Source organism: Bubalus kerabau, chromosome 19 (assembly GCF_029407905.1).
Source record: "Bubalus kerabau isolate K-KA32 ecotype Philippines breed swamp buffalo chromosome 19, PCC_UOA_SB_1v2, whole genome shotgun sequence".
Taxonomy (NCBI): domain Eukaryota; kingdom Metazoa; phylum Chordata; class Mammalia; order Artiodactyla; family Bovidae; genus Bubalus; species Bubalus kerabau.
This window is the reverse complement of record NC_073642.1, coordinates 35,160,349-35,171,173: the sequence shown is the minus strand read 5'-3', so window position 1 is coordinate 35,171,173 and position 10,825 is coordinate 35,160,349. Positions and strand designations below refer to the sequence as shown.

The 10,825-nt window shown below is 45.5% G+C and overlaps 1 long non-coding RNA gene across 1 annotated transcript in view; it reads right to left on the bottom strand.

The window, feature by feature from the left end:
• Positions 1-4,663: 4,663 nt before the first annotated feature.
• The window catches only part of LOC129634109 (uncharacterized), a 7,988-nt gene continuing 1,826 nt past the window's right edge, over positions 4,664-10,825 (bottom strand). The window contains exon 2 of the long non-coding RNA XR_008705428.1: positions 4,664-5,202. This is a non-coding gene — a long non-coding RNA (uncharacterized LOC129634109). The remainder of the gene's footprint in view (positions 5,203-10,825) is intronic.

The following is a 10,825-nucleotide window of genomic DNA, read 5'->3' as shown; positions in this document are numbered from 1 at the left end:
TAGCGACCCCATGGACTGCAGCCTACCAGGCTCCTCCATCCATGGGATTTTCCGGGCAACAGTACTGGAGTGGGGTGCCATTGCCTTCTCCGAATCAGCTGTAGGTATACATATATCCCCTTCCTCTTGAACCTCCTCCCATCTCCCTCCCCATCCCACCCCTCTAGGTTGATACAGAGCCCCTGTTTGAGTTTCCTGAGCCATACAGCAAATTCCTGTTGGCTATCTATTTTACATATGGTAAGTAAGTTTCCATGTTACTCTTTCCATACATCTCACCCTCTCCTCCCCTCTCCCCATGTCCGTAAGTCTATTCTCTATGTCTGTTTCTCCACTGCTGCCCTGTAAATAAATTCTTCAGTACCATCTTTCTAGATTTCATATATATGCATTAGTATACAATTTTTATCTTTCTCTTTCTGACTTACTTCACTCTGTATAATAGGTTCTAGGTTCATCCACCTCATTTGAACTGACTCAAATGCGTTTCTTTTTATGGCTGAGTAGTATTCCATTGTGTATATGTACCACATCTTCTTTATCCATTCATCTGTCGATGGACATCTAGGTTGCTTCCATGTTCTAGCTATTGTAAATAGCGCTGCAATGAACATTGGGGTACATGTGTCTTTTTCAATTTTGGTTTCCTCAGGGTACATACCTAGGAGTGGGATTGCTGGGTCATATGGTGGTTTTATTCCTAGTTTTAAAGGAATCTCCACACCATCTGGAAGGCAGATTCTTAACCACTGGACCACCAGGGAAGTCCCCTTAAATTTTTTTTTTATTAAAAAAAAAATAATAAAATAAGGGCAAGCCCTGAGTCAGCCTGGAAGCCAGGGAAACCACATTTCCATGGCACAAATGCTGGGTATCTGTGGAAAACACGCCCCATCAGGATTGAATTGAGACCCCTCAAGGGCTGGTTCACAACACCAGTTTCTGAGAAAGGTAAACTTCCTTCAAGAGAAATAAGGAGATGAGATCCTGACAGTGTTTGTCAACTGCCCCTGAATTGGAGAGCAGGTGGTGGGATGACGGGCTTGCTGAGAATATGTCATTCAGTGGCATTGAAACATGTAAAATATCATGTATGAAATGAGTTGCCAGTGCAGGTTCAATGCACGATACTGGATGCTTGGGGCTGGTGCACTGGGACAACCCAGAGGGCTGGTATGGGGAGGGAGGAGGGAGGAGGGTTCAGGATGGGGAACACATGTATACCTGTGGCGGATTCATTTTGATATTTGGCAAAACTAATACAATTATGTAAAGTTTAAAAATAAAATAAAATTAAAAAATAATGATAATTACAAATAAGCAGTATAGTAAAATTAAAATGATTAAAATGGATTAAAATTAAACTGAGCAAAATGGGAAAAAAAAAAAAGAATATGTCATTCAGAAGCTCTTTTGGGGCTGTGGATCAGTAGTGTTTGGGAGGAGCTGACTGGAAGGCTTTGGGTGCATGTGGTTGCTGGGCCAACTATATAACTGGGAGGAAGCTCCTCCCTGAATCAGTTTCACCCTGATACCACGTTTCCTCTTCCTTGACAGGGTGACCTCAAGTCTTGTCAAGGCTGCATCAATTACCTAGTGAAGGAGCCTGGCATATTGCTGGCCCCTGGTGCAGACAGAAGATTGCCCACTGGGTCACTGCCAATTCCCACTCCTTCCCCCTAATTAGATCCCTGAGCTGGTAATAGCCTTTGGAAGGCTCTACTTGAGTAGAGAAAGAACAGGACAAATACACAGATACATACACACACACACACACCCTACAGCCAGTGAGACCTGCAAGTCAACTCTGGAGATGAGCGGGGGCACATAATGACAAAGATAATTTGTGTTCACAGCCAGTTGGTGACATGAGTTGGCATTAACCAGTCCTTCAGCCTAAAAGATGACAGGACCTGGAAAAATATCCAGGTGAATGGTGAGCTAAAAAGAATCCAATTCTTCCCCTCTTGTTTGGGGGGAAAATAATAAGATTTAGCAAAACACTGATTTTCTTAAGGAGGAGTAAAAGCAAACACACACCCACATGCACACACATACACTTGGAAACACACAGGGTCTTTGAAAAGATTCTGTATCATGAAGGGAAAGAACAAGTTCTTCAAAGGGCAGAGAAAAACCATTCCTTTGAAGATGATTTATCGCAGATACACAAATAACTTTCAGACCACATCTGCTTTGTATGCACTTCATGTAATCAAAACACAAACTCTAAGAAAGGACAGCTGAAATACAAATGGGAAGAATGAAACGCGATGGCTGCTGGCTGAGAGGCAGGTGGGAGTCATAGGCAAACCATACAGGAGAGAGACAGAAAGAAAGAAAAGAAAAGGCTGTAAAGAGACTACAAAGGCAGCAGCAGATTTAAAATCGCATTATGATGGTAATGGACAGAATCGAAACTACAGAAGACTGAATCTGTAAATGCGGAGACAGACCTAAGTCCTCTGAGAAGGCTGAGGAAAAGCCCAAAGGAATAAAACCAAAGGGGCAGACGACAGTACACATAGAGGTCCAAAGAAGAAACTGAGCAAATGAAACAAAAGCAAGAATCAAAAAAGAAGATGGTACTCCTGATGGGAAGCCTGAGCTTAAACATTTAAAAGATTCCTTTTGATATAAGTCAAATAATTTTAAAAAACTTAGAAATACCATGCAGGATTTTGTCCATTTTAAGGGCAAAGAAATAATTCTACAGGGCTTCCCTGGTGGCTCAGCAGTAAAGAATCTTCCTGTCAATGCAGGTGACGTGGTTCGACAGGACACAGATTCGATCCCTGGGTCAAGAAGATCCTCCAGGAAAGGAAATGGCAACCAACTCCAGGATTCTTGCCTGGAGAACATCATGGAGCCTGGCAGGCTATAGTCCATGGGATCACAGAGAGTTGGACACAACTTAGCAACTGAACAACAGCAACAAAGCAATCTTCTAAGCATCCATACAGAGGGGGAATGCGGGAGAAACATCTGTAACATTCGGGAAACATGTTTAATTAGAAGAGAAACTCCATTCCATGGAATGTTGAGAAGTACTTATGCTACCAACCAGGGTTCTTGGCCTTCCCCAATCAACAGAAATTGACTAGAGGCCAGACAAGAAATTCAGACAAAGCTTTTTGGGGGCCCTGGTTGCAACAAGTGAGATCAAGAACAAACAAGTGTCCCTTGTTCGCTTGCTCCATAAAGCAGGGTGCCGATTTGTTCCTTATACAGAATGAGGGTAGGGGTGTGTCCAGGGGTCAGGCCAGAGGCGTGGCTTAGGTGTTTTACCCACTCCTTTGAGGATGTCGAGTGCAGTGGGCATGCGCAGCACCCTATTTTCCCTCCTGACGCACTGTTTTTGCTCCAGCTTCTTCAAAAACGGCAGTTGGGTTTTTGGTCTCTTTGTATCTTTTGTCCAGAATTTGTCCCAACTGCGTATACATGCAGTTATTTTTCGTCCCATACAGTTTCTTCATATTGTGTTGCTTGAGGATGTGTGTCCAGCTGCAAGCACCGCAGCACGGCAGCGAAGGGTCCCGTGCCCCAGCTATGCTGCAGAAAAAAGCTTCTGCCATAAAATTGACTTGGGAGATGCAGAGTGAAGTGCGGCAAGATCCTATACTGAGGCTTTCTCGGGGCTTCGAAAGCATTTGTGAAATCAGTAATATTAGCGAGCACAGTTTTCCAAGTTTATTTAGCAATGAAACCCTTTTCCACTGACTGTGTGGAAAGACGGGTGCTCCATGGAACACACTTTGGAAACCATGCTTCTACAGAATTTTGCGAGATTGCAGCTGTGACCTAAAATTCCCACCATCTGCCAGGGGCGCTCATGCATGAAGACAACAGAAAGAAACTTTCCTGCACTCCAGAACTTAGGATATGTGCCATGTGTAATGTTTCATGGGGGAAAATATTCAGGGATGCACTCTTAGCAGGCAAGGACGAATCAAAATAAGCAAGATCATAGTAAACAACAAAAATCAGTACTAGGAAGTTGTTGCATAGAGGGGGAAGTGAATATTAAAACATATGATTATGTTAGTCTCCGTCAGAGTCTGGTCACGAGACGGAAACCACAGCAGAAACCACATCCTTGCCTGTCTGGTCCCAAGCCCCAGGGGGCTGACCCCACAAACTGCTCGGGCAGTAGCAGTGTCTGCAACCTCAGCACTTGCCTGGACCTGTTCTCCCAGGTGTCAGCTCTAGGTTCCTCCCTCGTCCCTGCAACCCTGGGACTGGTGGTGTCTCCGCATCAGTACTGGTCTCCGGGTGCCTCACTGTCCCTCGTTTGTCCCCTTCGCCTTATCCACACGTCTACAGGGATGCAGGGGGCCCAGGTTTGACCCCCGGTTGGGGGAACTAGATCTTACAAGCTGCGACTAGCACATGCTGCAACGAGGGTCGAAGGTCCTGAGAGTCACCACTAAGACCTGGGCAGACAAATAAATAAATATTTTAAAAGTAAAAAACAAAAAAAATAATAATAAAGACTCTCTGTTTAAACCATTTGGCAGTGGGGAGAATGTTTCTTGCCAGGACCCTGACTCACACACTTCCCAACTCTTTATAAAGCTGGAATAACCCTAACACTAAAACCTGACCAATGGCACAAAGAAAAACACAACGAACGAATGAGCCATTCACGAGTCTCTTTCATATAGATGTAAAGTCCTAATAAAAATTTAATCAGATTAAAGTCCAAACCCAGCCCAACAACATATTAAAAGAATGTGTCCAGTGTTTTCACCGTAAGCATCTTTGCCACAGAAATCTTTGCCGAAAGCGTTTTCTGCTGCAAACATTTTTGCCCTGTAACTAAACGGCTGTGAGGCAATTTTGTGAGAAAGATCAAATAACTGGTTTGACAGTTTGGGGTTTGACAGCTTGGTTTCCGCTGGTTGACGTGTGCTAGCATTTCTTCCAGTTAGCAATGTTATTGATGGCTTTATGGAGCTGACAGCAGACAATGATTTCCCCCAAGAGTTGGTTTTATTTTGAAACACACTACCCTGGAGGAGAAAGAGGCCTTCCAGGCACAGCTGAGCCCACTCTTCCCACGCACGTCTGGAGTGACAATCAGTGGACACGTGGCGTTACACCAAGAGCTAATGACAGTGCAGAGGCCTTCACAGCGCACCACAGGGCTCATCCCAGGGCTGGGGACCAGAGGCCTCATCCAGCGGAGGAAGAAATTCTAGCCTGAAAGAAAAAGAGTGATGCCAGCTGAGAAGACAAGTCAACAAGTAAACGCATAAAATACTATGAATGGAAGACCTGGAAGACAGCTGCAGATAGGTCCAATCCACAAGATAAAATCAGTTCTTGTGTAGCATGTCTATGAATCCATACATATTTTAAATGTATTCAAATATTTTGTATTTTAACATAAAGTCTTTTAGATTTCATTCTTCAGTCTTCATGTTTCTGTCCTTCTTAATGTTCCTCTTCAACTTTTATGGCAAAATTGTCCTATGGCCAGCTAGTTATGTGATGTAAATGTTTGTGTCAAAGATGTCTTGGCAAAGATACTTACAGTGAAAGTATCTAGAGCGATGAAAAGAATACACCATGAGCAAACACTCCTGGAATGCACGGATAATGCTATATCAAAACTGCAGGAAACTGATTAACTATGGCGATAGGTCAAAGGAGAAAAAAAATCATTTTACACGCTGAATAGATACTTGGTAAATTTCAATATCCATTCCTGATTTTCTTTCAAAAAACTCTAGTGAACTAGAGATGGAAGTATATTTGTTTCTCGTGGTAAAAAATACTAGCTCTCAAACCCACAGCCAACACCAAATCAGTGAAATAAAAAAAGCATTCTCATCAAATATGTGAACAAGATAAAGATTTCTACTGTCTCGTTATTCAACACTAAATATTATAAAAATTCTAGCTACTGCAATTAGAAAAAAATAAGAAGATTAAATTATAATTATTTGCAAGTAGTACTCAGAAAAACTAGGAAAAGGAATACAAAATTATCAGAATAGAAGAGTTTAGTAAAGTAGCCAGTTATAAAATAACTACAGAAAAGTTAATATCTTTTCTACTTCCTGATACTTAGCAGAAAACATTAAGCAAAAATTAAATAACTAAAGATGCTGCATTAGTTATCCATTGCTGCATGACAAATTGCCCCCAAAGCACAGTGGTTTAAAACAGCAGAATTTATTATCTCAAGTTTCTGTGGGCCAGGAATCTGCGGGTGGCTGAGCTGAGTTCTCTGCCTCTGAGTCCCTCAGAAAGCTATAATCAAGTAGTTAGCCAAGGCTGCGGTCTCATCTGAAGGTTCAAGTAGGTATGCTCACTCACATGGCTGTTGGGCTGAGGGTCTCAGTCCCTTGCCACATGGGCTTCCTATAAGGCAGCTCGAAACATAGAAGCTGGTTTTGTTAGAGAAGGCAAGTGAGAGAGCCTGAGCGGGAAAGAGAGCTCCAGCAAGACAGAAGTCACAATTTTTCACAACCTAATCTCAGAAGTAACATCCCATCACTTTTTTCCACATTCTAGTCACTAGAAGCAAGTCATTAGGTCCAATCCACACATAAAGCCATGGGGATTATACAAGGAAGTGACTACCAGGGATCACTGAGAACCATTTCAGAAGCTGCCAACTACAGATGTCATTGCCATGTTTCATTAAAGATGCACCAGACACATATATTCATCTATAAAACTTTACTGTAGAACAACAATTTAAAAAGACCTTAGTAATAGAAAGATACACCATCTTCCTGAATGGAAACACTCAGTGTTGCAAAGAAGTTATTTACCACTACATTAATCTATAAATTTAATCCAATTCCAATTTCCAGAGGGACATTTTGTTTTATATTTAACTTGGAAAAAAAAATCTAGAGTTCACCTAAATGACAAGCACTAAGAATAATTTTGGGCAGTCCAGTGGTTAAAATACCCATGCTTCCATTACAGGGGCTATGGGTTCAATCCCTGGTCAGGAAACTAAGATACTGCACTCTACAAGCCAGGGCCAATAAATAAATAAATGAGATTTGTATTCTCAGTTAATAATCATTATTTAAAAGTTACAACTATTAAAATAAGGTAATCTCAATGTAAAAATGATCTGATAAGTCAGTGGTACAGAATAAAAAGCACAATCAAACCGAAAACTATTCAGTATATGATAAAATGCCCTTTCAGATCACTAGGAATTCACTTATGGATTAATTTATCATTCATATTAAAATGATAGTGGCTTAATTTGTTTTAAAGTTGTTTCCTTACCTCTCACCAGATACAAAAATAAAATAGAGTTAAATATAAAGGGAAATTAAAGTATAAAATTTTGAAATTTAATTGAAAATGTATGCATTCTTGGTGAAAGCAAAGGTCATATAACAATAAAGTCTGGGATCATAACAGAAAAATCGAATAATTTGACAGCTTAAAACTGAAGCACTTCAATATATCAGGAAAGTATAAAAACTACAGATGCAAATGACAAACTTCAAAAATTACCTGCACCCTATATGACAAAAAGAGTGATATACGAAAAGATGCTAAATATACTACATCTTATAAATCAATACTAAGCAGGTGAATGTTACAACAGAAAATAGTCAAAGAATATAGAAAGTCACCATTCATTCATTTGTTCAACTAATATTTATTGGGTGACTCAAAGGTCACCGAGTCAGCCTAAAGGTGCACCCCTCCTCAGGACTAGCCACTCCCACTAGAGTGTGAGCTCTTTGGGGATCCCCCAGCCAACACAGGGCTTCCATTCAGCAGGCACCCAGGGAACACGCTGACTGAATGAGTGGACACATAAGGGAATAATTCAGAGAAACAGGTGAGGTGGAGTAAGGGAGATATAAAAGAATAGAAACAATGAGTAGAGACTGTAAGTCACTGAAATGGAGGGAGACAGAGAAAGTGAATGAATGAATTAAAACAGGAATATTCTGAAAAAAGGAAAAAAAAATAAAGGTAAAGAAACCCAGAAAGACCCAAATGGAAGTCAAAGATATAGAGGCAGGAAAACAAAAGCAGAGAGAGAGACAGAGAAAGAAAAGAGCTTTCCCTTAGCCTTGTTTAGTGGTCATGTTCGACTCTTTGGGACTCCACGGACTGTAGCACCAGGTTCCTCTGTCCATGGGATTTCCCCGGCAAGAACACTGGAGTGGGTTGCCATTTCCTACTGCTGGAGGATCTTCCCTTAGCCTTGCCAGGTTGCTATTAGAATCCCTGGGTTCCTGCCTCAGGAACCTCCCTGTTCCTCCCAGTTCTCCAGGGTTTGCCAGGCTGCAGCCCAAGGGACTGGCCTCCTGCTTGGTCTTGGCAGTTCTCGCCTTTGGGCAGGGAACTCTGTGACCTCCTCCTCCCCACAGCATGCTGGCTGAGAGCCACCCCAACTCGAACCTTGACACCAGGGGCTGTCCTATCCAGCAGGCCCCAACCAACAACTTCAGCAAAAACCTTCCACCCAAGGAAGGCCTCAGGGAGGAGACCCCCTCTCCATCCCTGTAATCATGATATTCCCTGACCATGCCAGCTCTGGACCTGGGATGGATTGGGGGCCGGGGGTGGGGGCGACGTGGACAGGGAATGTTACCATTTAGCCAGACCCAGAGCCCTGCCCACCCCTCAGGACGGGGAGAAAGTCTGGAAGTGGAGAAGCTGGCTGGGCTGGGGGATGAGGGGATCCGGGGATCGAGGAGGCTTCCTGCCTCATAGAGCTTTGCCTGGATGACCAGACCCATGTATCAGTGCTGGTATTTCCAATTCCCTGGGGAGCATGCAGGCGGGAGCCCCAGAGAGCTAGGAGGAAAAGCAGAGTGGGAGGTGGCCAGAGCCACTGAATTCCCCTGGGTCCTAGAGAAGGGTGGGTTCCTTCCCTTCCCCCTCACCTCCCCATTTGTCCTTCCAAAAGGCTCTGACCTCACCTCCCCTATTTCTGGGCTTCTCCAGAGTTCCAGCGCTGAAGAGAGGCACTTCCAAACCAAAGGGCCCCGGCCCCTCCTGCGGGCCCCTCCACGGCTACCTTGGCTCTGGGGACCTCCAAAGCCCCCCTGCCTCGCCCACCATTGCACCAGATGTGGCTGCAGGGGAAGGGTGGGTGCAGGGCCCAGCTGGCAGTGGTCACTTGGTGGTCCTCTTGCTGCAGAGTCAGCACATTCTATGCCAGCTTGCCAGGCCTCCTCACTCAGCATTTCCTCGGCCCAATTTCTAGAAGCAGCAGCAGGGGCCTGCACAGTTCACTGCCAGCTGGGCTGGGGCTTCCACCCCCAGGTCCGCACAAACCCCATCAAGAGCCTTTGCCAGGGGCCTAGGCTCAGCAGCCAGGGATCTCAGTGGGTAGATAAGGACCAGTCCCATTCCAGGTCGGGGACAGAAGGCAGGGACACCCAGAGTTTGCCTCATCCTTTCCCCACAACCATAGAAACATTCTGACCCACAGTGGGCCTCCTGGTCCTTTCCTCTGCAAAGCAGTAAGGCATCCCACGGCTCATATCCTTTCTCGGCTTCCCAAACCCTCTGCGGTTGGGTCTGAGGCCTCCTCACTCCCTCCAGATTTTCCAGAGCCTGGAGTTCCAGCACAGGATCAAAAGACACTGGCTGTGTCCCATGGGAAGCCCAGGGGAGGAGCAGCCCCGTCCAGAACATTAGATTCTTAACAAAGTCACACACTACCAACAAGCTCTTGCAGCCCTATACCCCAGCCCTCCAAGAACACTTGTGCCTGGTTCCTATTGCCAGGGACTGGCAACAAGCCTCAACCACAGGGCTAGGTCTTAAAACTGTGGTGTGAACCCAGCCCCTAGGAACAGGGCCTGGTGAGGAGCTGCCTGCCACCCGCCCCTCACCTCCAGACAGCTCAGGCCCAGCCTGGTGACTTGAAGCCCTCATTTGACCCCAGTTCTGCATCCTTTGCTGCCTGCCTGGGGTCTCTCTTAGACCCCGGCTCTGCTGCTTCCAAGCAAAGGATGTCAGGACACCTCCAGCTACTCAGGCAAGGCCTTGTCCTGTGTGTGCAGAGGGGGAACCAGCCAGGCTCCTCTGGGCTCAGAGATCCAAGAAGGTCTTATCAGCCACTTTGGGAGACACAGATTGGCAGAGAAAAGGAGGGCAAGGAAGGGAGTGGAGAGGAGGAGAGGACCGGCCCCAGGAGTGTGCCCTGGGCTGGGTACAAGAAAAGGATGCAGAAGACAGATGAAAAAGATGAAAGGGACAGAGAAAATGGGGACGGGGGGAACACCCTGGGGGTGAAGCCCTCCCTTCTCTCATCAGTCCAGAGGGGGGAAAAAAAATAGTGCCACATGCCTGGCACTGTGCTGGGTAGGTACTCTTCATAATCCTTTTATTTCATCCTCCCAAATATACCACGAGAAAGGTATTATTACTCCCAAGTTATAGCTGAAGACTTTGAAGCTCTGAGAGCTTAACAGGCTTCCCTGGGGAGCATCTGGGGGCCAGGCCAGGACCCCAGGTCTCCAGTCTCAGCAGAGATGGCTGGCAGGGCTACAATCCTGGCCCCAGGAGCTTGTGCAGAGGCCCAAGCTATGCTCAGAGCAGAGTTTATTCAAACAGAGCCTAACAGGAAACTTGGCTCCTCTGACTCACTCTGATTCGACCTTATTAAGAAAAAAGAAAGAGGAGCAGGAGCCAGCACCGGGTAGGGTTTCACGCCAAGAGCTGGCTCCCAGGCGGAGGCCCGCTGAGCACAATGGCCTGTGCCCCGAACTCTCCACAGCTCCAAAGCCCCAAGGCAGCCCTGTCCCCCTGCCTGGCTCAAGAAGAAGGGTCTGGCCTTCTCCGCTCTGCCAGTGGGGCTCCCGTACCATACAGC